General features: G+C 48.9%; 1 protein-coding gene across 11 annotated transcripts in view; it reads right to left on the reverse strand.

The window, feature by feature from the left end:
* Positions 1-20,963, reverse strand: part of KCNS3 (potassium voltage-gated channel modifier subfamily S member 3) — a 37,466-nt gene extending 16,503 nt beyond the window's left edge. For 4 of the 11 annotated variants that reach the window (XR_008554162.1, XM_037528476.2, XM_054701353.1 and 1 more), the window contains exons 1-4: positions 20,017-20,062; positions 18,424-18,484; positions 11,476-11,531; positions 5,011-5,115 (exon numbers count right to left, since the gene is read on the reverse strand). The gene's annotated coding sequence lies outside the window, so the exon portion shown is untranslated. Of the gene's footprint in view, positions 1-5,010; positions 5,116-11,475; positions 11,532-18,423; positions 18,485-20,016; positions 20,063-20,751 lie in introns of those variants that run through there. The other 7 variants (XM_037528475.2, XM_037528477.2, XM_054701351.1 and 4 more) reach the window with 7 other exon arrangements.
* Between the last annotated feature and the right edge of the window lie 1,784 nt (positions 20,964-22,747).

A 22,747-nucleotide genomic window follows, 5' to 3' on the forward strand; every position in this document is an offset into this window, starting at 1 on the left:
GGGGATGTTATACCAGCCGCCCCCTTTAGGGCATTGTAAGGTCAGGAATGGACCAGTGCAGGTTTTCTATGATCCAGCAGACCGGGTAAAGGAGGAGTCAGAGTCCTCAGTGGTTTTTGCAGGTTTTTTATTGGGGTTCACCAAGCATACAGCAGGCAGGGGTGCTGGGGGGCTGGCAGTCCTCCCACCCCCCAGCAAATCCTCACTCTATCTGGGCTCTCTGGTGCTCTCTGCCTCTGCTTCTGCTTCTCTTTCAGCTTCTACTGGCGTCCCCATGACGCCACCCTTAAAAGCACAGTCTCAGCCCAGGTGAATCCCATCTACCTAGGCCCACACCCTACTCCAGGTGCCGCCATCAGGCATGCATTCAGGACCGCAAGGATCCATCATCTGATGGCGGGAGGGCAGAAAAGCCTGATACTTTTTACCTTACCCTACAGGCATTCAGACATTTGAAGTGTGATCTCTGCACATAGAATGACAACTAGCATTTTCTGAGCTCCTGCGACTCTAGGAGCCTCCCTAGGAGTTTCCCATGAGTCATGTCTGTGCTGTCTGAATACTAAGTGCTGTTTCGCATTTTCTAGGTGGGATAGCAGCCCTCGGGGCTATTTGCTCAAAGCCCCACACCTGCTGTGTGCCAGAGTCAGGATTCAAACTCGTGCTGGATTTCAACTAGCAAGGAAAATCAAATTACCAATCTTAGCGGCTGGGGAGAGTTGGGGAGTTGGCGGCGGGTGGTGATAGGGGTGCTGCAAGAGGGGCAGAACAGGGGCCCTATGCAGCAGGCCTGGGGAAGAAAACAGCATACATCCAAAGCTCTGGGGGGGGGGCTGCTTTACCACCCACCAAGCGCTCCTTTCTCTCTAAATTTCCATCACCCCATGGGTGTGGTTCAAAGGAAGAGAAGAGGAGGGTGTGTGGCATGAGTCTCCAGCAGGTTCCTGACTTCAGAGGGACTCAGCAGGATCTGGGCAAAAAAGAGCTCTCCCCAAGGGCGCCCTGCACCCTCCTCCTCTCAACAACCAGAGGGGCCTCAGCATCCTCCTAGGGCATCCCTCTGGCCTGGCTGTGTGTGCTGGCGTTTGATTGCCACACACGGAAATGCGTGCACGACTCCCTCTCACCGCAGGGAAGAGGGAGGGAGAAGCCGTGCTGGACCCCGCACCTGCCAGAGACCTGACAGCCACTTCGAACTGACTGAGGAAAAGAAGGGGAGGAGCAGTCCCCAGGCGTGATAGTGGCTCCCTGCGTCCTTCTCGAAGGGCTCAGAATCATAGGAATAAGCCGCTCTCTCAAAATTGACTGCAAAGACCGTGCTGAGACATCAAAGCAGACACAAAGTGGCACTACGGCGCTGCCCCGCGTCTTGCACGCACCTGGAATACTGAGCCTACCCGTGGCCGCCCCATCAAGGGCCTCGGAAATGCTGTCACCTCGGTGCCACCCACGAGGCTGAGAAAGCCTCCGGTTAGGGACAGAGTCCCGCATCCATCTTCATATTAATTATCCCAGTTGCATGGTGGTGCTTGACACATTTTTATTGAACCAATTCCTCTCTTCCAAGCCGACATGACCAAAGAGTAAATTAATTAAAAGAATCGAGATGGGTAAGAAAAGGCAGTGGGGCAGCCATGGAAGCAGAGGAGAGCTAAATGTAAAAGACCCAAATTGGTTCTAAGACCCATCCAGCACTTTCTAAAGAAGAGTTTTTTCTCCAAGAAGCAGCCTCTCCCACCCCAAGAGAAACATCTTCAATGGCATTTTAAGCATCCAGACCCCTCCCCCTAAATCCTCCCTTTGTTGCTGCCTGCAACACCTCCCAGAGATTTCAGTTTCTGGGCACCTTGCCAACAGAGGGCATATGAGCTATGTGGCCAACGGTCATTCTGTTCCTTCTATTTATTAGTGGGACTTAAGGCAGGAAGAGGTCTATCCACCCAGTTTTCTGTGAATTTCTACTCGAGTCAGTCTCCTAGAGTTTGAGCAGCTCTGGGATATCTGAAAGTGAGTTTTGGGAGCAGCCAGGCTGACAGAGCCCATCCCTCACCTATGACAAAGTCACCAAGTAAATGGCAGCTTTGAGGCCATTCTTGGCAGCCAGCCAGCCGCCCTGGCAAAGTCCTGACCTTGCAAGCTTCTGCAGCCAGTTTCTCAGCTTCTGCATATTGACATTTCCAGGCTGGGTAATTCCCATGTGTGAGGAGCTGTCCTGTGAGTGGGATGTGTCCTGGGATCCCGACTCTACATCAAAGATGCCAGTAGCCCATCTTCTCCCTGCCACCAAGGGTTAAGGCCATCAAAAATGTCTCCAGAGATAGCCGATGTCTCCCCAGAGAATCAAACTGTCCCCACTTGTGAATCACAGCTCCACAAGCAAGCAGGTAAGAGAGGTCAGACCCCTGCCAGGGGGCTGGTCATGGGAAGCTCAGAAGGATGGAATGCATGCGTATATCTCCTGCTGACCAGGTCTGGGGCTCTCCCCAAGCACTTGCCCTTGAAGAATTCTGCCATTGCATTTCTGGTGATGGACAAGCAAAATTTGCAAACAAGGAAAGACAAAGCGAGGTTAAGCTTCTGTTGAAACACAAAGCATGTTTCATGCAGTTGGAGTTTGGAGTAAAGATTTGCGGTTTTCTCCAAGCCCGTGCTGGCTGCTACCGTTTTTGGTCCCAGGGCCACGCACACAAGAGCAAGCACACTTGTGGAGTTTCAAAGATGAGGCTGCCACAGCGACCTGCCACAGAGCTCCAGCTGCCCACCCCCTCTCCTGACCAAAACTTCCATCCTGTGGCAATTCATTGATGTTCCAGAAAAAAATGCAAATACGTGTTAGTTTTGTAATCTTGCTTCTGTTTATCAATCCCAGACCAATTTTCCATAAAATCTGAAAATAATGAAATCATAGGCATAACAATGAAAGGTGACATCCACCCCTACCTTCATCTTGCTTAACTAATGAGAATTGTGGTCCGGGGTTTTGCATAAATGAAATTAAAATATCACAATTAGATTGCTGTAATTGGATTTAGTGCACCAGGAAAAAAAAAAAACTGTAATTGTATTTAAATCCTATAATCCAAAGCAATGCACATAATACAACTTCCACTTGATTCAAACAGCAATTTACTAAGAATATCCCTAAACCACTTACTTTTTCCAAAGTATCCAATTTCAAGGAGCAACTTAAGTTCATATGAGAAAGCCCTGAATAAATGATGATTATTTCTCTGTAGGTTGCTCTGTTGTCCCAAGAAGGAGATGAAAACATCTCAGGCTATAATATATACAGGGATTTAAAAATAAATATATGGAAGTCCTGATTTTCACAGAGAAAATCTAGTAAGTGCTTTCAAAAGCAAAGTCTCTAAATTATATTTTGAAATTATAAATCTAAATTATAAATTTGACTCCACTCGGCCATTCATAATGAGTGAGTGGGATGGGATGCCATCTCCAGAGACCCCCAAAGGCTCAAGGTGAGGTGGCTGAACACCGCCTTCCTTTTGGGGTTCTGGGACAAGACAAGGTCCCCATGGGAACACAGGGAGCAGCAGCTGCCACTGAGTCACCACTGAAGACAATCATCGACGGAAAAACTGCGGAAGGATGTGCAACACCAACCAAAAAGAAGCAAAACTACACAGAACTCACCCCAGCAGGGACATCCCCACATGTTGACAGGACTCTGGAGCCACCAAATGGCCCACAGGCTGTTGTCACCCACTGACCCCAGCAGGAACTGCCCTGCGCCCACCTTGCCAGACACCCCCACCAGCCTGGCCAGCTGAAAGCCAGGGTTGGACTGCAGCCATGACAGTCAGGCTCATAGGCCCACCTGGGGGCTCTAGTCATTTCCATGGCTCATGCATCCAGCATCTGCACCAACACCATGATCAAGAGGAACGCTAAGCAAGCTTTTGGGAGGGTGTGGGGAGAATATGTGTCATGCAATGAAAATAGTTCAACAGGTCAAAGGACACCTTCGCAGAACATGGTCACGATGCATATCACATTTTGGAATATATCCTGAGGAAAGAAATCAGACAAGTGTGCAAGGATGTGTGTACAAGGGGGCTCGCTGCATCATTGATGATTCCCAAGAGTAACAAGTCAAGCCCACCTAAATAGCCATCAATAGGGGATAGTTCCACAGAGGAGGAGCTTGCCAGCCATGGATACTCGGGCCACTGAAACACTGAAATGGTAGTTGTGAGATGCCTCTTAATGAGTCTGAACCCATTTAATCCTCATGACTATTATGCTTATTGGATTCACGCTACAGAGGGAGAACCTGGTAAACAGAGAAGGTAACTAACTCTCCAGGTCAACAGCTACTATGTGATAATAATCATGGTTTGAGGGGCCTCCCTGGTGGTACAGGGGTCAAAGACAGTGCCATCAAGCTATCGCCAGCCACTGCAGCACAAGTTCGATCCCAGGCCAACGAGCTACCCACATGGCACAGCAGACCTCTCCTGTCTCACCCACTGCTCCCCTCAGCCGTGTATTCCAGTAGATCCGCCTGTTCTGCTCCCCACTCTGTCCCTGGTGAATCCTATCACCCCCTACACCTCTGGCTTACACCCCAGTTCTTGTATGCATAAATAAATATTTTTTTTTATAAATCATGGTTTGAATTAAAATGAGAGTATGCCAAAGTCATTTTCTTAGCCACTGGGCTTTGCTATTTTTAGACTCACGAAAAGTTAGTCACAATACGCTTTGTCAGAAAGAATAATAATTCTAATACAATATATGGCATGATCTGATCTTTACAAAATATGTCTAACTTTAGAAGGGGGGAAACTCTAAGAATATATACACCAAAATGTTCACTGCATTCTCCTGGATGGTGGGGTGATTCTTGCTTTCTACTATGCAACGCTCAACACTTTATTGAGACAAATACTAGAAAACATGTAGGGAAATAGTTATTTCTCCTTGCAAAAATAAAAGGCCATAAGCAATCTTGGTCAGGATCGTGCATAGAGAGAGTAAAGAACTTACAGATTTGGGAGAAATGGAGTCGGATGCGCTACAGGCTCCTTTACAGGAAAGATGAGTTTCTGCTGTTCATGCGCATCAGCTGCAGGGCAGGCACGGTCCTGGGAACTGTGGAGAAGAAAAGACAGCGTGGCATAGCCCGATGAGCTCACAGGAGGCTGGGGGTGAGGGTGCACAGGAAACAACAACAGAAGCAGAAGTTGTTGGGGAAGATGAAGACAGAAGAAGCAGGAGCCACAGAAAGTTACAGGAGGTAAAGGATCCCGGCCGGGACAGGGAGTGGGGACAATTACAGGAACTTCAGCTGGACCTTGAGGGTCAGTTCTGATGTGAACAAGTAAAGAGTGGACAGGTTAGAGAAAGAAGATCTTCCTCAAGGGGAGGAAAGTTTCTGTGTAAAGACGTGGGACCAGAAAGCTCTTGGTTTGTACCAAGAGCAGAAAATGGTTGAGCTTGGTGCAGATGGAGCCCTGTGACCTACAGATATTTATACAGATTATTTCTTCTTTGAATATAAAGACCTCTGACTGTACTAGACATGCCTTTGTGAGTTAGGAAAACAGCCGTGAGAGAGCTCCAGGGAAGGGAACAGATCGGCGTGACCATGCAAAGAATCTTCCAGCAAAGCTCTCCATCCCCCTCTCTCCCAAACGATTTTGCTACAAGGAGCTAGTCACAGGTACACTATTAAAAAACCTCCTAGAGTTATCACTGCTCTTAGAACATCTGAAAACTTAGAGGCAGATGGGCCTCCCTCGTGGCGCAGGGGTTAAAGACACAGTGCTATCAAGCTATCGGCAGCCACTGCAACATGAATTCGATCCCCAGCCAGGGAGCTGACCCATATGGTACAGCAGACCTCTCCTGTCTTGACTGCTGTTCCCCTCAGCAGTTATTTCAGTAGATCTTCCTGTTCTGCTCTCCACTCTGTCTCTGGTGAATCCTCTTCCCCCCCTCCCATACACACCTCTGGCCTACACCCCAATTCTTATATACATAAAAAAAAAAAAATCTTAAAAAAAAATTTTAGAGGCAGCCACTGGGCACTGCCACCCACCAGCAAATGCAGGGATCTGAAATGGCAAGAGGGAGTTGCAGCAACGCGAAGAGACAAACCAGAAGTATCAGTGACCTTTCCTTACATCATTCCAATTAAAAGGACCCCATTTAATCGAGTCTTTGCCTAACAGCACAAGGGGCAGTAGAGAGAAATCAGGAGATCCTCAAACTCAAATGAAAAAAAAAAACCTTGTCACTAACCTTTGATTGAAATTTAGCAATGCCTCCCATTAAAAATGCAAGGTGGTGGTCCAGACAGTTTACTAATACCTCTGAATCTGACCCAATCAAGATTCCAGATAATTTCACATCATATCAGAATTGATACAGAGCTCTCAAAGTATCACATGTGCTCACTAGTATTACTCTGAAAGCACAGTAGTTACAACCCACTGACAGATCTTCAAGGAATTAGAAGAAGCACATATATTGCTAAATCATAAATTGGTTTAGTTTAATAACTGTATTTCCATACAATCGGATCCATTTATTTCCTATTTTTGTATTTAAAAAGAGTATTCTGATCACTTCAATAAATTGTGCTGGACAACCCACATATAAAGGAATGTAACTAGATCACTGTCTTACACCATATACTACAATCAACTCAAAAATGGATTAAATATTTGAATGCAAAAGTTGAAACCTGAAAATACGTAAAAGAAAATGTAGGTGATAAGCTCTTTGACATGGGTCTTAGTGATGTCGTTGTGGATTTGTCTTCAACGGCAAGAGAAACAAACGGGAATATAAACAAATGAGACCACATCAAACTAAAATGTTTTTGTACAGAAAAAATCAGGCATGGTTTAAAAGAAAACAGCTTAACTGAGTGGGGAGAGATACTTGCAGACAACAGTTAATGTCCAAAATACATAAACAGCTCATACAGCTCAACAATTGGAAAAAAAATAACACCCTATTAAAAAATGGGCAGAGAATCTAAGAAGACATTTCACCAAAGACAAGAAGATGGCCAACAGGCACTGGAAAAAATGTCCTTTCTTTCTTATCTTTAGAGAAATGCAAATAAAAACTACAGTGAGCTTTAGCCTCACACCAGTTAGAATGACTTGTCCAAAAAATCAATAAGTGCTGGTGAAGATGTGAGGGAAAAGGACTCTTCATGCACTGTTGATGGGAATGTAAATTGGTGCAGGCACTATGGAAAACAACATGGCGGCTCCTCAAAAAAAATTAACTGCTTTATACCCCATATTCCGATTGCCCAAAACCTCATCTGACCTCAGTGAGTTTTAGACATTATTTGAATTTATTAGTTGCTTGACACTTATCATGTATTTTGGCTACTACCGGCTGCTTCCATTTCACATCGAATGCTTGAGTCTCTCTTGCCCACCACATTATGGAAGAAAAGAAAAATTGCAGCAAGTACGTTTTTGGAATTGTGGTCATCATAGAAGAAAAGATGCTCATTTATCAGCCACTGCAGAAAGGAGATACAATTTCCTCAATAAAAAGAGTTTCCATCAAAGATAAGATTAATAAGGGCCTCCCTGCTGGCGCAGCAGTTGGGCACTGGGCTGCGAAGCTGCCCGCAGCCTCTGCAGTGCCAGTTCGATCCCCGGCCACCAGCAAGGGTCCCACATGGCGCGAAAGACCTCTCCTGCCGCCCGCTGCTCCCCTCAGCAGTGTATTTCATCGGTCTGCCTGCTCTGCTCCCCACTCTGGCTCTGGTGAATTCTCTCACCCTCCCACGCTTCTGACTGTACCCAGTGCTTGTATAAATAAATAAATCAATCTTAAAAAAAAAAATTAATAAAAATGTTTAAAAAAAAAGATTAATAAGTTCTTACACAGAGAGCAAGTTATTGGGTCAGCTGGAGCATAAAACAAACACCAGAGAGTCCATGGAAAAAGAGGAATTTGGTATGAATGTAATAAAACTCCAAATTACAATAGAAATGATGCTGGAACCCATACATTCCAGCTGGCAAGTGATCAGTGGAAATGGAAGTCTATAAACACTTGAGAAAATTCAAGTAACAGATCTTCATGTGGGCACCTCTTGACTTAACCTGCCATTGTTCAAACATAGACTTACCCATTTCAGGTACTACTGCTTACATGTTAAGAGAGAAAAAATGCATTTAACACTGGCAAGGCCTGAAGTTGTCATCACAGACATAGAAACCACCTTTCTCCGTTCTATGCCGTAGGAGTGCTCTGCTTTGATCAAAACAGCCAAAGCTAACTGGACCCGTTGTAGTTACAACATGTAAGTTGCTGGCAAATAAAGGAAAAACTCTGCAATCACATGCATCCTTATGTTAATATGCTCAACTCACATATTCAAAACTAACAAAATGAAATCAAGTCTCCCACCCCCAAATTCCTCTCTGCAACACAGCTTCTTTTTTTTGTAAAGATTTATTTATATATGCTTACAAGAACGGGGGTACAGGCCAGAGGTGTGGGGGTAAGGAGATTCACCAGAGACAGAGTGGGGAACAGAAGAGACAGATCCACTGAAATACACTGCAGAGAGGAGAGGCCTGCTGTGCCATGTCTGTCAGCTCCCTGGCTGGGGATCGAACTTGTGCTGCAGTGGCTGCAGATAGCTTCTTAGTGCTGTGCTTAACCCCTTGTGCCACCAGGGAGGCCCCTGCAACACAGCTTCTTGACATCCATTTCTGCACTCATGCTTCTTCGTTCTCCCATCATTCTTGCCCCAACACTCCATTCGGTGTCTTTGTGGGCACCTCCAGATGACCAAACCCAAAGGTCACTTCTCATCTGCCCATGACTCACCTGCCCAAGACACCTGTCACTGCTGACCTCTGGTCCCTGGTGTCCCGGAAGCCACTTGTCAGCCCACTCATCATCCTTGGTTTCCTGAGAAACTCTGCTTACACTTTGCACACCTCAAGTCTGGGGTCACAAAGTAAAATAGCTGCAGGGGCCAGGCAGGGCCCAGAATGACAAAGAAGAACACCTGGCCCCCGTGACAAGCTGGGGTGCTGGCCCTGCATAAAGGAGGCCGCTGCCCCTCATGTCCTGGTGTCAGGTGGTTGATCACCCAAGTTGTAAAAAAACACTCATGGTATTTTTATGGAAACTTGTCCTTTTTTTAAATGTTGGCAACTATCTTTTAAATGTTTTAGTCCTGTAATCCAAGTCACACATATCTCAGCTGAGACACACTCCACAGGCCTGGAGTTGGCGTGGGCATCTCCCCACTTCACCCCACCCCACGCTCTTTGCCCCTCTGATCTTCTCCCTGGGGATTTCATCGCATTCTGGAGCCCAGACATGTGTCTCCACTCACATCTCCATCCCACCTTCAGACTCACATAACTGCCAACTGGACACGTCCATCTGACATTTCTATTCTCAATTCATTCTTCACGCCAAGCTAAAGTCACCTTCCAACATGCACAGACTTAAAGTTCTCTGAGGGCACTTGTGGTCTTAGTAAAAACTGTGGATCCAGATGGCCCGAGTCGAAATCCTGGCTTCACCACTTAACTTGTTGAGTGACCTTGGACAAGTCATTTCAGTTCTTTGAGTCTCCGTTTCCTCATTCCTTTCAGCAAGTACCATCCTGGGCTCACCATCTGATCCCTTTTCAAGCCCAGGAGAAAAGCTTTTGAGACTAGGCTGTAAGCTCTGAAGTAAGGCCCTCAGATATTGTCCATTTCTGTCAGATAAAAGCAACAGCTACTGGCGTGGCTGAGCAAACATGGTTCTCTGAAGCTCCTAAGATCAAAAAAAAAGTCTAAAGAACCACACCAGGAAACAGGCAAGATGCAGAAACAAGTTCTAAAAGAGCAGACTGCTCAAGGCACCCCTGTGGCCTCCTCAATCCTCCAGTCACCTACTGTCCCTGGGCTGTGCTGGGATGGAAGTTGCCTCCAGGCACACCCTTAGCATTCATCTTCCAATAAGACAGCATGCAAACAGGGCAGGGCAGTTGCCCCAAGGAAACCCAAGAGGCTTAGGAAGAGGCCAGAATTTCCATTCAACTTTTCCAGAGAGATCTCCATTCTTAACTTTAAATTATATGGGGGAGCAGAGGGAGAAGTGGGGAGGAATTTCAGGCATCAAGGAACAGACCAAATTAACTTCAGGCAGGACAGAGACCCCTCTCCAGTGCTCCCAAATCTGCACACAAACCCCTTCCCTCTTCACCAGTGACCCTGCTGAGGGACTAGTTTGTGTACGCTGCGTGGCCGACAGAGTTCTGACTCATCCTCCTGGGATGTCAAGCAAGGACATCCCTGCTGGCCTTGCTGGCCTTGGCACCCACCAATCTGCTCCGAACACCCCCTCCGCCACGTCACATGATTGCCCACTCCAGCCTCATGGTGCACTGCCATTCCCAGACCTCGTGGAAGCGGCTTTCTCTGTTGCTTCTTTTCCTGTTCATTCCACATATCATCTCCTCCAGGACAACGTATTTTTGCTGTACACACACACACACACACACATTTCCCCCCCACACTTGTACTCCAGAGGCCTGTTTCTTAGCAATACCGCTGATTCACAAGACATCAGCAACAGCCACACAGCAGACAAGTGGGAGAAGCCTGGTAGAAGGATGGTAAATGAATTTTCTGCTTCAGGCTAAAAGACAAGGGGTTTCCCTCTCAAAATAGAGTGGAGAAGGCTGCTCCGGAGGCAGCTCCCTGTCAGCTACCTTGCCTGGGGCTCCAGGACACCAGGATGAGAAGGCCTGACCACACTCTTGTTTTCTGCAACAGTATGAGCTGCTGACACTTTATGGCATTTCCAAAAGGTTCTAGAATGCTTACTGCTGCTCAAAGAAACAGAGTGCTGTTGCCAGACCATAAATCCTCAGCATAGTTACAACAGAGCTTGCAGAGAACCAAGTGTCTACAGCTGTAGCCGTTCACCACAGCCACTTCAGGGGGCGAGAAAAGTTTCACTTGACTTTTTAAAGACTATAATAAAATAAATATGATGCTTACATGGCATCTAATCCATTATTCGGAAGGTAGAAAAAATGTTTTTATGCTTCATGGACTCAGCTCCTGGAAGCCATCCTGGGAGGATTTTTTTTTTCATGCTTTGCCCAGAACTATCTGCGATGACTAATTCCACACTTCATAAACATGAAAGAAATTATAAAATAATGAGATCCCCAGGCAATGCAAGTCCAAAATGTTTTCAATTTTACTTATTAAAATTAATTCTCACACTGCTTCTTTCCCCAATCCACCTTCTAAATGCACGCACCTCTCTGCGTTTCCAAGTTCTCCATATGAGGAAGGAGGAGGTGCTAGAGAAAGGGGAACTTCAGGGGACACCCGTGACCCCACGCGCACAGCAGTGAGATGGGACAGCTCAGAGCAAGCCCTCAGAGACAGTTTTAGACAGGCGGACAGACGGACAGGCAGACAGGCACACGCAGACAGAAGTCCTGACCTGGCCAAGCCTGGAGATACAGGCCTTCCTCCAGAGATGTCGATGGAGTCCTCACTCTGGAATAAATCGGAATGATAAAAATCGGAATGCTGGAAACCACCAAACTTCATGTACCATGACTTTCTTTACCTGATTCTTACATTCAAATTTTCCCATGTCCAAGAGTTTTCTACTCAAGTTAGTTGAGCAAGAAAAATTCAAAGTAATTTCACACTTAACCAGATGAGCAGCAGCTTAAAAAAAATTCATTTAAAAATAGTGCAAATTTTGGAGGATTTGGGGGGATTGCTGCTGTTGTTTCATGTAAACTTGAAAAGATAACATGGTATTTTTTAAAGAACCCATCTAGTTCTTTTATTTGAAATCTTAGATAAGCAATATATTGAATTGCTAAAGTTCAAATTCAAATCATATTCGATAAAAAGCTAAAACAAATAACGTAACAAAAAATCAACTTGGCTGAAGATTTAGTCCATAGCAGCAGTTCTGTAAGTTAGGGGGGTGGGGGTGCTCTGGGATTCATAAAAGCCTGTTCAAGGGCTCATAAAATCAAAACTATTTTCATAATAAACTAAGATTTTACTATTTTACTCTCATTCTCTCACACGTGTCAATGGAATTTTCCAGAGATCAAGCAAGACTAAACAGAGAAGCAAATCTAAGATTCCCACTGTCTTCTATGAACTAGACACTAAATTAATTTGTGAAAATGTAAAAAATGCCACTCACAAATTTTTGTTTTGAAAAATGATTATTTTTCATAAAAAAGGGCATTTAGTCAATTGAATTTATTCAATTCAATTACTGCTATTGTTAAATGAATTAGTTACTTTAAAATTTCTCTATTTTTGGGCCTCCCCGGTGGCGCAGCGGTTGAGCACTGGGTTGCGAAGCTGCCCGCAGCCTCTGCAGCACCGGTTCGATCCCCGGCTGCTCCCCGGCCACCGGAGGAGGGTCCCGCATGGCGCGCAGACCACTCCTGCCTCGCCTGCTGCTCCCCTCAGCAGTGTACTTCGGTCCTTCTGCCTGCTCTGCTCCCCGCTCTGGCTCTGGTGAATTCTCTCACCCTCCCGCGCTTCTGACTGTACCCAGTGCATGTATAAACAAACAAATAAATAAATAAAATAAATAAATAAAACATGCCTCTATTAAAAAAAAAAACAAAAAACCTTGCAGTGGAGGGCAGTGAGGATTCTCAATTTTTGAGCATGTAAAGGTGGAGAGACCAAACATTTTAGAATACCATCTTATAGTATTGGAAACTTTGTTTCCCCCCTTTTTTTTATTGTGGCAAAATACACATGACATAAACATTACCATCTTAATAACCTTTAAGAGTAGAATTCAGAGGTGTTAAATGCACTCATAATGTGGTTCAGCCCTCACCACCACCCAGCTCCAAAGTCTTTCCATCATCTAAAGTGTCAACTCTGTACCCAACACCCTGCTGTTTGTGGCTTGCCTGCTTCTTCCCAATCAGCCAAGCAGCCCGCCTACAGAGCCCTCTCTCCCTGTTTCTTCCACACCACCCAGCCCTGGTGTTCCAGTCTCAAAACTATCAAACTCCCCAAAACTCATGACCTAACTCTGCATTTGTGGGGCCATCTGAAACCTATCTCGTACCAGTTAAGTGGGAATGATTTCAGATTTGCCGATACTAACTTACACATGGATTTATTTGTGCGTTCTTCACTGTTGACGTGGGTGCTACCATGTCATAGAAAAGGCACTAGGGGCTTCCCTGGTGGTGCAGGAGTTAAGTCTAGCGCTATCAAGTTATTGACAGCCACTGCAACATGAGTTCGATCCCCGGCAAGGGAGCTACCCACATGGCGCAGCAGACCTCTCCTGTCTCACCAGCTGCTCCCCTCAGCAGTGTATTTCAGTCAGTCTGCCTGTTCTGTTCCCCACTCTGTCTCTGGTGAATCCTCTCACCCCTGAACCTCTGGTCTACACCCCAGTTCTTGTATGCATAAATAAATGAAAATAATTTTTTTTTTAAGGCACTAAATGAGAAGGCAAAGGATGCTGCCGCGTCACAGCGTACATCTGGGAGACACAGAGAGCAACTCAGTGCTCGTCACCATCTGACACCACTATGGCATGTGACTTCTAGTTAGATCAAGAAGTCCAGGGAAACTAAAGTTCACGGGTATCCATGAACTTTCATGAGATTTCTAACTTTACAGATCCAGAGAGTTTGCACTGTAGGATTAGTGGCTTAATGAGATAAAGATATGATTCTGGGGATACTGATACCTTACTAAGCTTCAGCAAAGATGGATGGATGGATAGATTGGATGGACGGATGGATGGATGGATAGATGGACAGAGATATAGAAAGACACAGCCACATAAAGGCACTGTTCATTTCTATGAGCTTCACTAAGGAAGCTCACCCCTCAAAGAGACTGGGGACTAGACCTTGGCCAGGCAAAGTCTAATCCCCAATGGGAGGACAGAGGTCAAAGGTCTGATTTCAGTGGCTTCATGAAGGAACCACCCATAGAAAACTAGGATCTTAAAAACCCACAAGAAAAACACTGCCCATAAATTATGATATATTGACCTCAAAGACAAGAATGTTGAAATACCCTTGCCAGAACCCAGACAACTCCTCTCAATCCAAAGCTACAGACCACAATCTTTAACCACGAAGTTCTCCCATCTCTGGCCAATTAGATTCTTTACCTTAAGTAAATTGTAGGAAATGCTATTAGGTTCATGTGGCATCTTAGCCAGGGTCTGGGAAGGCCAACCAGTTCACAGAAGAATGACGTATAGGCAAGTTCAAGCCCCCAATTTAGTCTGCTGACATGCTTTTATCTCAGCAAACTAATTATTTGACAGCATGGAATCAGAGACCTGAAAGACATCTTCAAAAATCAGGCTAGTCTCTGGAATAACTTTCAATTCTATGGCCTTATTTACACTGTTATTCCCTATGACTGTAAACTGATCACAGGGTTCTCTGTCCCCTCTTAAAGGCCCCATCAGGTTATCTGTGATGTTCATAACTGATCTGGAAGCCACATATTCTGCTAAGCCTGGGTCTCCCTATGACAGACCAGATGAGCCCCTGGGGCATCTTTCACAAGATCACATGAAGAGTCTCTGTGATGAGGGAGACCAGTAGGGAAAACTCCACCGAGACACAGAGAGCAGCTGAGAGCCACGCACTGGGCTTTCCATTCTCTGCAGACACCTGGGACAGGCTTGGCAAGTCCTCACCACCACACTTGTCACCAGAATTTTCCACTTAAGTCCATTCCAAAGCAGCTTATCTATGGTCATCTTAGAAAACAGCTCAGAATCTCACCACAAATGTTCCCAAATACCACTCAGAGCTCTCGTCATTCAATTTATAAAAATGATCCAAATTAACACATATAAACGATGTCACTAAAGAAGACAATTCATTAAAAAAAAACCCATAAAATTCCCAACTATAAAGAAAAATAAAAACCCAGAGAAGAACAAGTTGTATGCTCAAATTTACCCAACAATTAGACAAAAAGTCACTTTGGATTCACATTTCTCATCTTCTAGAAGGACTTGCACAGAGACTGTATGTGCTGATTTACTGAGGAGCTGGACTTGGCTCCCCAACCTCAGCCCACTCACCTTCCCAGTAAACAAGCACACGCCCTCTCCGACCCCACAGTCCGTTTCCTTTCATAATCAACCTGCGCTGTGTGGTCTCCACTCCCTCGCCTCCACTCATTTTCAACTCAGTGTGTTCTGGTTCTAGGCTCCCCATTTCCAGCCCACCTCCCAACTAGACACCAAGGGCCATGCTTGAACTTCTCCACTCCTTTTGTCTCCAATCTAGTCTTCGCAAGCTCCACAGGTCTCTCTTAGACATCTTCGTGCAGTCGAAACTCCCCTGATACAAATCCATTACTTCCTTCCCAGAGCCCCAGGAGAATCTCTCAGATCCTGAATTTGACTAAAGTGTACAGAGTGATCCGCCACTCACCTCCTGTCCAGCCTCCTCCTAGCCACCCAAGCCTTTGTCCTGGAGTCCCTCCATCACCAGATGCTCATCCTTGACTTAGGAAGCTCACTTTCCAGCAGCCTAGAATTCCTTTTCTCTCATTTTGCACTGACAAATTTCTATCTAGCCCTCAATGAAATCTCATCCTAGCTCCCCCATATAAACTGATGCCCTCTCCACCCATACCCCCCTCCATCCACAAAGGTCTTTAGAGCTCTTTCCACTGCTTAAATGTTTGCATTTATTTGTGTAAGATCTGTCTCCAAATTCTCTTTCCTTTACCCCCACATAACCAGCACTAGCACAGTTCATAACAGTGAGTAAATACTCAACTGTTGAATGAAAGCTTGCACATATTTGTATATGCAAACCCTGTATTTTTATTTGTATAAATGTATGTATATGTATGTATCTATGGAAGTTAATCATTAAGTCAACATTGATAAGCATCTGCTAGTTGCTGGGTTGAGCTCAGTGGACCTGCTCAGGATGATCAGCAGGGTCTCCATTCACTGGGGACTTCAGCAAGCATGTCATGCCCTACCATCACCACCAACTGCTTATCTGTGAAATTTTTAGTTAAAAGCAGGTCTTGGCTTTTTATCATTCAACACTTAGGCAATTAAAGACAATTTTATAGGGTATCTACTTCAAGCAAATGACGGTGGAAGATTCTGTAGGATCTCATCCAGAAGGAGACCCCCTACCCAAAGGAGGACTATTACAACCTAGTCTAGTAACTTTAGAGCAGAGCAAGAGGAGATCACTTTTGAAGGGGTAGGAGTGCCTGCATTGCAAAATCTCAAAAGGTGATCTAGAGAAATGATAAGACAGGATGGAACTTTTTCTAAATCAGCTTGAAGATTTCATTGCACATCTTAAACATGTGATTGTGCTCCGCATAATTGGACGGTCTCACCCTTCACGGAGCTTTACATTCCAGGTCCTTGAAAGCAAAAATAAAACAACAGAAAAAAATACTTTCCCCTCATCCCCTGTCCTCACCGAGCATCCTGGTGAGTCCAGACCAGTAGCCAAACACCACTTTCAGGATGAAATTCATGCACAGTCACCTCCAGGGATGCTCTGCAGCTCAATGCCCTCCTCGTGAGGCAGCAAGATGATAGGCTGGAGTCAGAAGACCCCTAGCCACAGCCAAGTACAAGGTCACCGTGCCTTATTTTCTTCATCTGCAACATGGGCCTTTTACCATCCACCCTGCCTATGTCTTACCACAGCAAGTCACTAAGAGAACTGAAATAAGATAACTCTGTGACTGTTTCTGCAAATTACAGTAGGTTATACAAGGGTGACACCATCGTGATGATTTTTTACAAGGATACTAAGACTTACATCTTACTGTCCTGCTTGCATTTGCTAATTTTGAGTCCCCAGGTCCACCATAAATTGGTGCTCGAAGAACACGTCTTAGATACCGCATCACAGACACAGAGTACCCACATAATAAAGGCTTGCAGGTTCATCACTGGTTGGTTTTATGATGGATTTAACTCCGACTACAGTGTTCTGTACCCTGGAACGCACACTGTCTTGAAAAGCAGTAATGTTTACCAAGCCTGCGATCTTTATGATCTGTCTTACTTTTTCCTAATCAGCTGGGCAGAATTCCATTGAAAAGAAGATTATTTTGGCAAAAACAAAAAGAACCTTTTTCTAGGGCAATTTTTAAGACCACTTGTGAGCATGAGACAGGGGGCCATAAAGTCTCTGATGACAGCAAGCCACCCCCACATGGCATCAGTTAGCAACAGGTATCTGAGTTCTAGTAAGTGCAAGACACAGCACTGGGACCACAGGGACAAGCAAGGAGAACACAGTCTCACCAAGGCTCAGCTTATGTGACTCTGCATGAGCTACCCAGTTGTCCTCTTTCCCCTCAACTGAAGTAGGGTAGCAGTAGAGGCCATGTTGTCATCAGGATGAAAGGAGTTAAAGCATCAAAAGCTTTTAGTACAGAGTCTAGAGCAGGGTAACAACAAATATTAGTCATCTAGATCCTTGCTGAGACTAGATTATGGCCCGAAACAGACTGAGACTCAGAGAAGTGAGTTAAGTCAAGTCAAGGATCCACAAAGAGGTAGAAATCAGGCAAGAACCCAGGTCCCCAGTCCTTATCTGTTCTCTGTGATGACTCCTGATGGGTACTTCACACAACTGGTGCTTTGGAAGCACACCTCTGACACCTGATAAGCAAAGGTAATAAACACAGCCACTCTCCCCTCTCCCTCAACTCCACCCCCCCATGCCTGCTGGGGAGACCTAAGGCCAGGCCATCCTTGTGGCCTCCCCTGCACCTGGAGGGACTCCCTTTGCTGCTCCTGCCCCCCCCCCCCACAGAGACACAGCCTGAAGAACCCAGCCTCATTCCTCATGGGTTTGTTCTGAAGATTAAATGAGATAATGCCTGGAAAAGCGCCCAGCAGAGTAGCTGGCATATGGTATGCAGCCAATAAATGTTATCTATTAAAAATAAAAGGAGGAGGTGGAAAAGCCTGTGGTGCCTGCTCTCTGGAAGCTGACAGTTTCCAACCCCAAATGCCAGACACGGGGAAGATGGACATCTCTGGAAGAACAGGGGGATGCAGGGTCTGGGAAGCATTGCAGAGAAGGGCAAAATTCACTGAAGACAGAAGAGATAGCTGAAGTCCCCACTTTTAGCCTTCTTTCTTTAAAAAATACAGGAAAGAAGAAAAATACTTGGTGCTTTGCTGGAAACCCAACCTTCAGAGCAGAAGATTTGTAATATTTAATATTTCAGAACAGAACAGAGACTACTTCCAACCTCCCATTTTCCTCTCGTACATTTGCTCAGCAAATGCTTAGCTTTGCAGCATTCATTAATGGCTTTATTTGGAGTGATTTTCCAGAATAAAGGCTCTGACACATGATTGAATTAAGCAGATCCCACAGATCTTCCTTAGAATACTCACAACATCTTTGGGTTCAGAGTTCTTAAGCACTTCAGTACCCCCATCATGACCATTCCTAGTTCTGAAATGACAAATTCCGTATTAGAACAGAAGAAGGAAAGAATCTGGTGGGAGAAAAAAGAACAGGGACAAGACTAGGAGCAAAAACTTCCTTTTGCCCTGTGTATCCCCCAGCAGAGCCCACCTTGGTCTGGGAGGCTGGATGCAAATTCAGGGCACGATGTCCTGGAGGGGTTACCAGCCCTGTAAGGGGTGAGACCTGCACTTCACCCCAAGTTCATCCACCCTAAGCAAGGCCACCCTGACAGCACGTGATCTGAGAAGCACTGGGGCATCTGCCTTTGGCACAGGGGCAGGTGCTCAGGAAAATGCTTGCTTCCTGTTTACCTGGGCAGGTATTTGCAAGCAGTCTAAAAGGGGGGACCAGCTGGGGGTCACGTATACATTTCTAAGCGAATGGTTATGCAAATGGATAAGCAAATACATGAACAGGGACCGGAAAGGTTTCTCATCTGGTTTTCCTCTCCTGCCCCACTGTTCAGAAAAACCAAGCGTCGGAACCGCACATCTCTCCACCAGGACCCCAAGGAGCACCCCCGCGCCCACCCCTCACGCCCCAGCATCAAACCAGGGCTGGGGGTGTCCCTAGGGCGAGCGAGGTAATTCTCTGCAGCCCCGCATCCTGGCCGCCGGCTGCCAGAGTTAGACTACCGGCTCGGTCTCCAAAGAAGAAGAAGGAACAGACCGGGCATTAAGGGGACGCAAGGGAGAGGCACGGAGAGGCGGGGGAGACGCGCGAACTGAAGCAGCCCTGCAATGCGAAAGGCGCCCGCGCGTCGCGGCCCCTGCGGGCAGGTCTGGCCGGCTCGCCGGGCCGTGCTCCCGAGGTCGGGCAGCTGCGCCCGGGGGACGTTTCCAAGCCCAGGACGCCCCTCCCGCACCGTTCCCCAGTCCAGCCTCGGAGTCCGCCGGCCTCTCCCGCCCGGAGCGCGCCGGGCCCCGCGCAGCGCCGCAGCAGGACGCGGGTCGGGGCGCGCCTCCCGCAGCTGTCGCGGGGCGCCGGGCGTGGCGCGGGGCAGGGGTGGGGGAGGCAGGGGAGGGCGGAGCGGGAGCCCGGGGCGCACTGGCCTGCGCCGGGAAAGCGCCTCCTCTCGAGGAAGCGCAGGACCCGCTTCCCGGCCGCGGAAACGCCCCAGGGCTGCCCCCCCCCCCCGCGAAGTGTCGCCCCGCCGGCGCCTCGACTCCCCGGCCTCGGGGCGCCCTCCCCGCACACAGCCCGATCCAGTCCACACCTGAAGTTGATGCCAGATCCCCTCCCGGGCCTCCGGGGAGCCCGCGCCCCGCGCCGGGTGCCCGCAGCTCGCGCAACAGGCGAACCCCTGGGGCACCAGCGACGGCGGGCTCTGGAGACCGCAGGGTGGGGGCGCTCCTGCAGGCAGGCGCCCCGCGGGGTGCAAAGTCACTGGCGGGCGCATCCCGGCGGGGTCTGCCCCCGAGGCCTGGACTGACCGCGCGACCGGCGCAGCAAAGGACGGGAAAGTTGCCGGGTCGCCCCGAGCCGCCTCCGGAACGCGCGGGGGTGCAAGCAGGTACCTGCGGGAGTCGGGGCGCCTCTACTGGCTGCGCTCTGCGGCGCCGCGGGTCGCGCTGCGGGGATCAGGCCTCTCCGCGCCGCCCCGCGCCCGCCGCGGCACCGGAGCGGGGCCCGCGTGGGTCCGTCGTGGGTCCCCGCGGCGGGAGCGCGGCGCCGGCACCCGGGGCGGGCGGGGCGGCGGGCGGGGCGGGGCGGGGCCGGCCTCTCGGCCGCCGCCCGGTGGGTCCCGGCTCCGCCCGCCGCCTCGCGCTCCCCGGCAGCCCGCGCTCCCCGGGCCGAGGGCGCAGCGCTTGGTCTCGGGCAGCTGCCGGGGGTCCCGCGCGACCTCCGGACGGATGGACGCAGAGGCTGCCCGCTGGGGCGAGCGCCCCGGTCCAGACCTAAGCGCCGGGCCCCCCCGGGAGCCACGCGCCGGGTGCGAATAGCAGCAGGAGCGCGCCCCGCGCCGCCCACCCGCGCGCCCTCTCGGGCTGCGGGCACCCGGCCCCGCGGGGCACAGACGACCTTCCCCGACGCTCGGGCGGCCGGGGCCACGGCCTCCCGCGGCTGGGTCCTCGCGACCGTCTGCAACTTGCGGGATTTTCACAGCAAGTCGCGAGGCACCAAGTTGTTTTAAAACAAAGTGCGAAGGAGGAACCAGCTCCAGCTCCTGCCTGTTTACCAGCGGCCGCGCTGCCCGGAGCGTCAGGCGGGTGCAGAACGAATTGTTTTACACGCGCCTTTCCTGGACTTACCAAGCAGAATGCGTGGCGGACATATGCCCCGAGCGGAAGGGGCGCGAGGGGGATCCGTCCTGGAGGATGCAAGAGGGGGTCCGGGAGCGCCCTCCTGCCGAGGTGGAGGGTGGAGGCCAGTTCAGGACCTCAGCCAGGGCGGCCTGTGGTCCAGAAGGCGTCGCCGGCCCCTCTGCAGTGAGCGAGAGCGCTCAGCAACCGCCTGGAGGGGAAAAGGGACGCTTGGGGACCCACCCCCGCGCTCACCCTCCCGCCCCCAAATTGCAGATTTTAAGTTGTGCAGACTTGCAATAATTCCTCAGAGCCAGCTGCTCCAAGCTGTGGGCGCGCAGGGCTCCCGGGTGCCCGCCCCACACGCTGCAGTCCGCAAGCAGCCCCCACGCCCGCGCCGGGTGACCCCTGGACTCCCAGGAGCGGTCAGCAAGACCCCCCACAATTCAGTTCCAGGCCCCCAGCCGGGCACCTAAGGAAAAGATTAAGACACTTTTTCTGACCTCATGCAAGTAGGCTGGGGCTTTGTAATTGCTTTTTGTCTGATTAAAAACCCACAAGGAGAGTCAGCGAAAAGGGAGCCAGGCCGGCAGAATTTGGTGGGCTTTGAAGAGGAGGGGAAACTTGACCTTGAGGGGAGGTTTGGCTAAAGGAAAGGGTAGTAGAAAGGAAGAACTGACTGAAGCCCTAATGCGCCACCTTTCCCAGACCCCAGAATTTTCATTTGACTTGTGAAAGACAAGGTGGAAGTGCAGGGGCTAGGAGCAGGTGTTGGGGGCCCTCTGCCTCTAATCCCACAGCCCTTTGGCTTCCCCAGGCCTGTTCCCCTCTCTCCAATGGAAGAGGATCCAATGATCTGTCTATACTGCTCTTTACAAGTAGCTGAAGAAGGTAATTTTTGTACACAATTCCTCATCGTTAGGCTGTTATCTAAGATTATGCTCTAAATATGTTTACATCTTATCAGCACCTGAGAATGCTCCCAGATCTCTCCCGCAGTTAGCTATTTAATCATTTTTAAATCACCAAGTTTATTCCAAAAGTCCACACTGTTTATCAGAGAATGAAACATGTTCAGAATGTCCAGAGCTGCAGAGGCCTCTGCGGCACAGATTCTGGGGGTGAGGGTCTCCCTGGGCCTGGATGGCACAGGGGAGCTGGGGCCGGAATGAGGTCACAAGAAGCCCCCACCTGGCACCTGTGAAAGCTGGGGACAGAAAGGACAGGCCTTCACTATGCACACATCGGGGTGGGGATCGGGGATTGAACCCACACAGATTTGACAGACTGGGGTTCTCCTGCGGTTTCCTGTAGGGAGCCCTGTGAGGAAGTCACTTAACCCTTCAGCCCTGGCTTCATCTGTAGGAGAAATTCCTCCCTCACCTGGAGATCATGTGATGTTAATGAAAAATAAACAGGAGCATGGCATAGGGGCCATCAAAGCCTGGCTCTTCCTACAAAGTTCACCACTAAAATAGCCCAAGGTTGAGCCCCGCAAAGCAGTGACCCGGGGCAGCAGGCCCACAGATGGGCACATGCACACTCAGACCCTCAGCTCCCACCCTGTGTCTACAGCTCCTTCCTCTGACCTCTGTCTCCATGGCCACGGCCTCCTAACTGCTTGCTGCCTCCCACACGCCCACGTCCTACCCCATGAACACCACTTCTCATCATTAACGGTGCCCAGAGGTGAGCATCGAGATGAGCTTCCCCGTGACCTGGAGGGATTCATCAGCTGTGCCCACTCCTCCGTGATTTGGAGAACTCCAGAGCAGTAGTGGGCAGCAACCACGCGAGGCCTGGATCCTGCAGTTTGCCCTGGGTCTCCATGTCTCCTCGCTCTGGACACTTCCTGATTTCCAGTCCTCTCTCTCCCTCTGGCTCACCCACTTATGCACACGTAGGCCCGTCATGAATGCCTTCCCTCTCCCCACCCAAATGGTCCTGGACCTTCATTCTTACCAAAATCCAAGAGACAAAAATCCAGCTAGGGGCCCGCCCTGGA

Source organism: Talpa occidentalis, unplaced genomic scaffold (assembly GCF_014898055.3).
Source record: "Talpa occidentalis isolate TD23 unplaced genomic scaffold, MPIMG_talOcc4v2.1 talOcc4.5, whole genome shotgun sequence".
Lineage (NCBI taxonomy): Eukaryota > Metazoa > Chordata > Mammalia > Eulipotyphla > Talpidae > Talpa > Talpa occidentalis.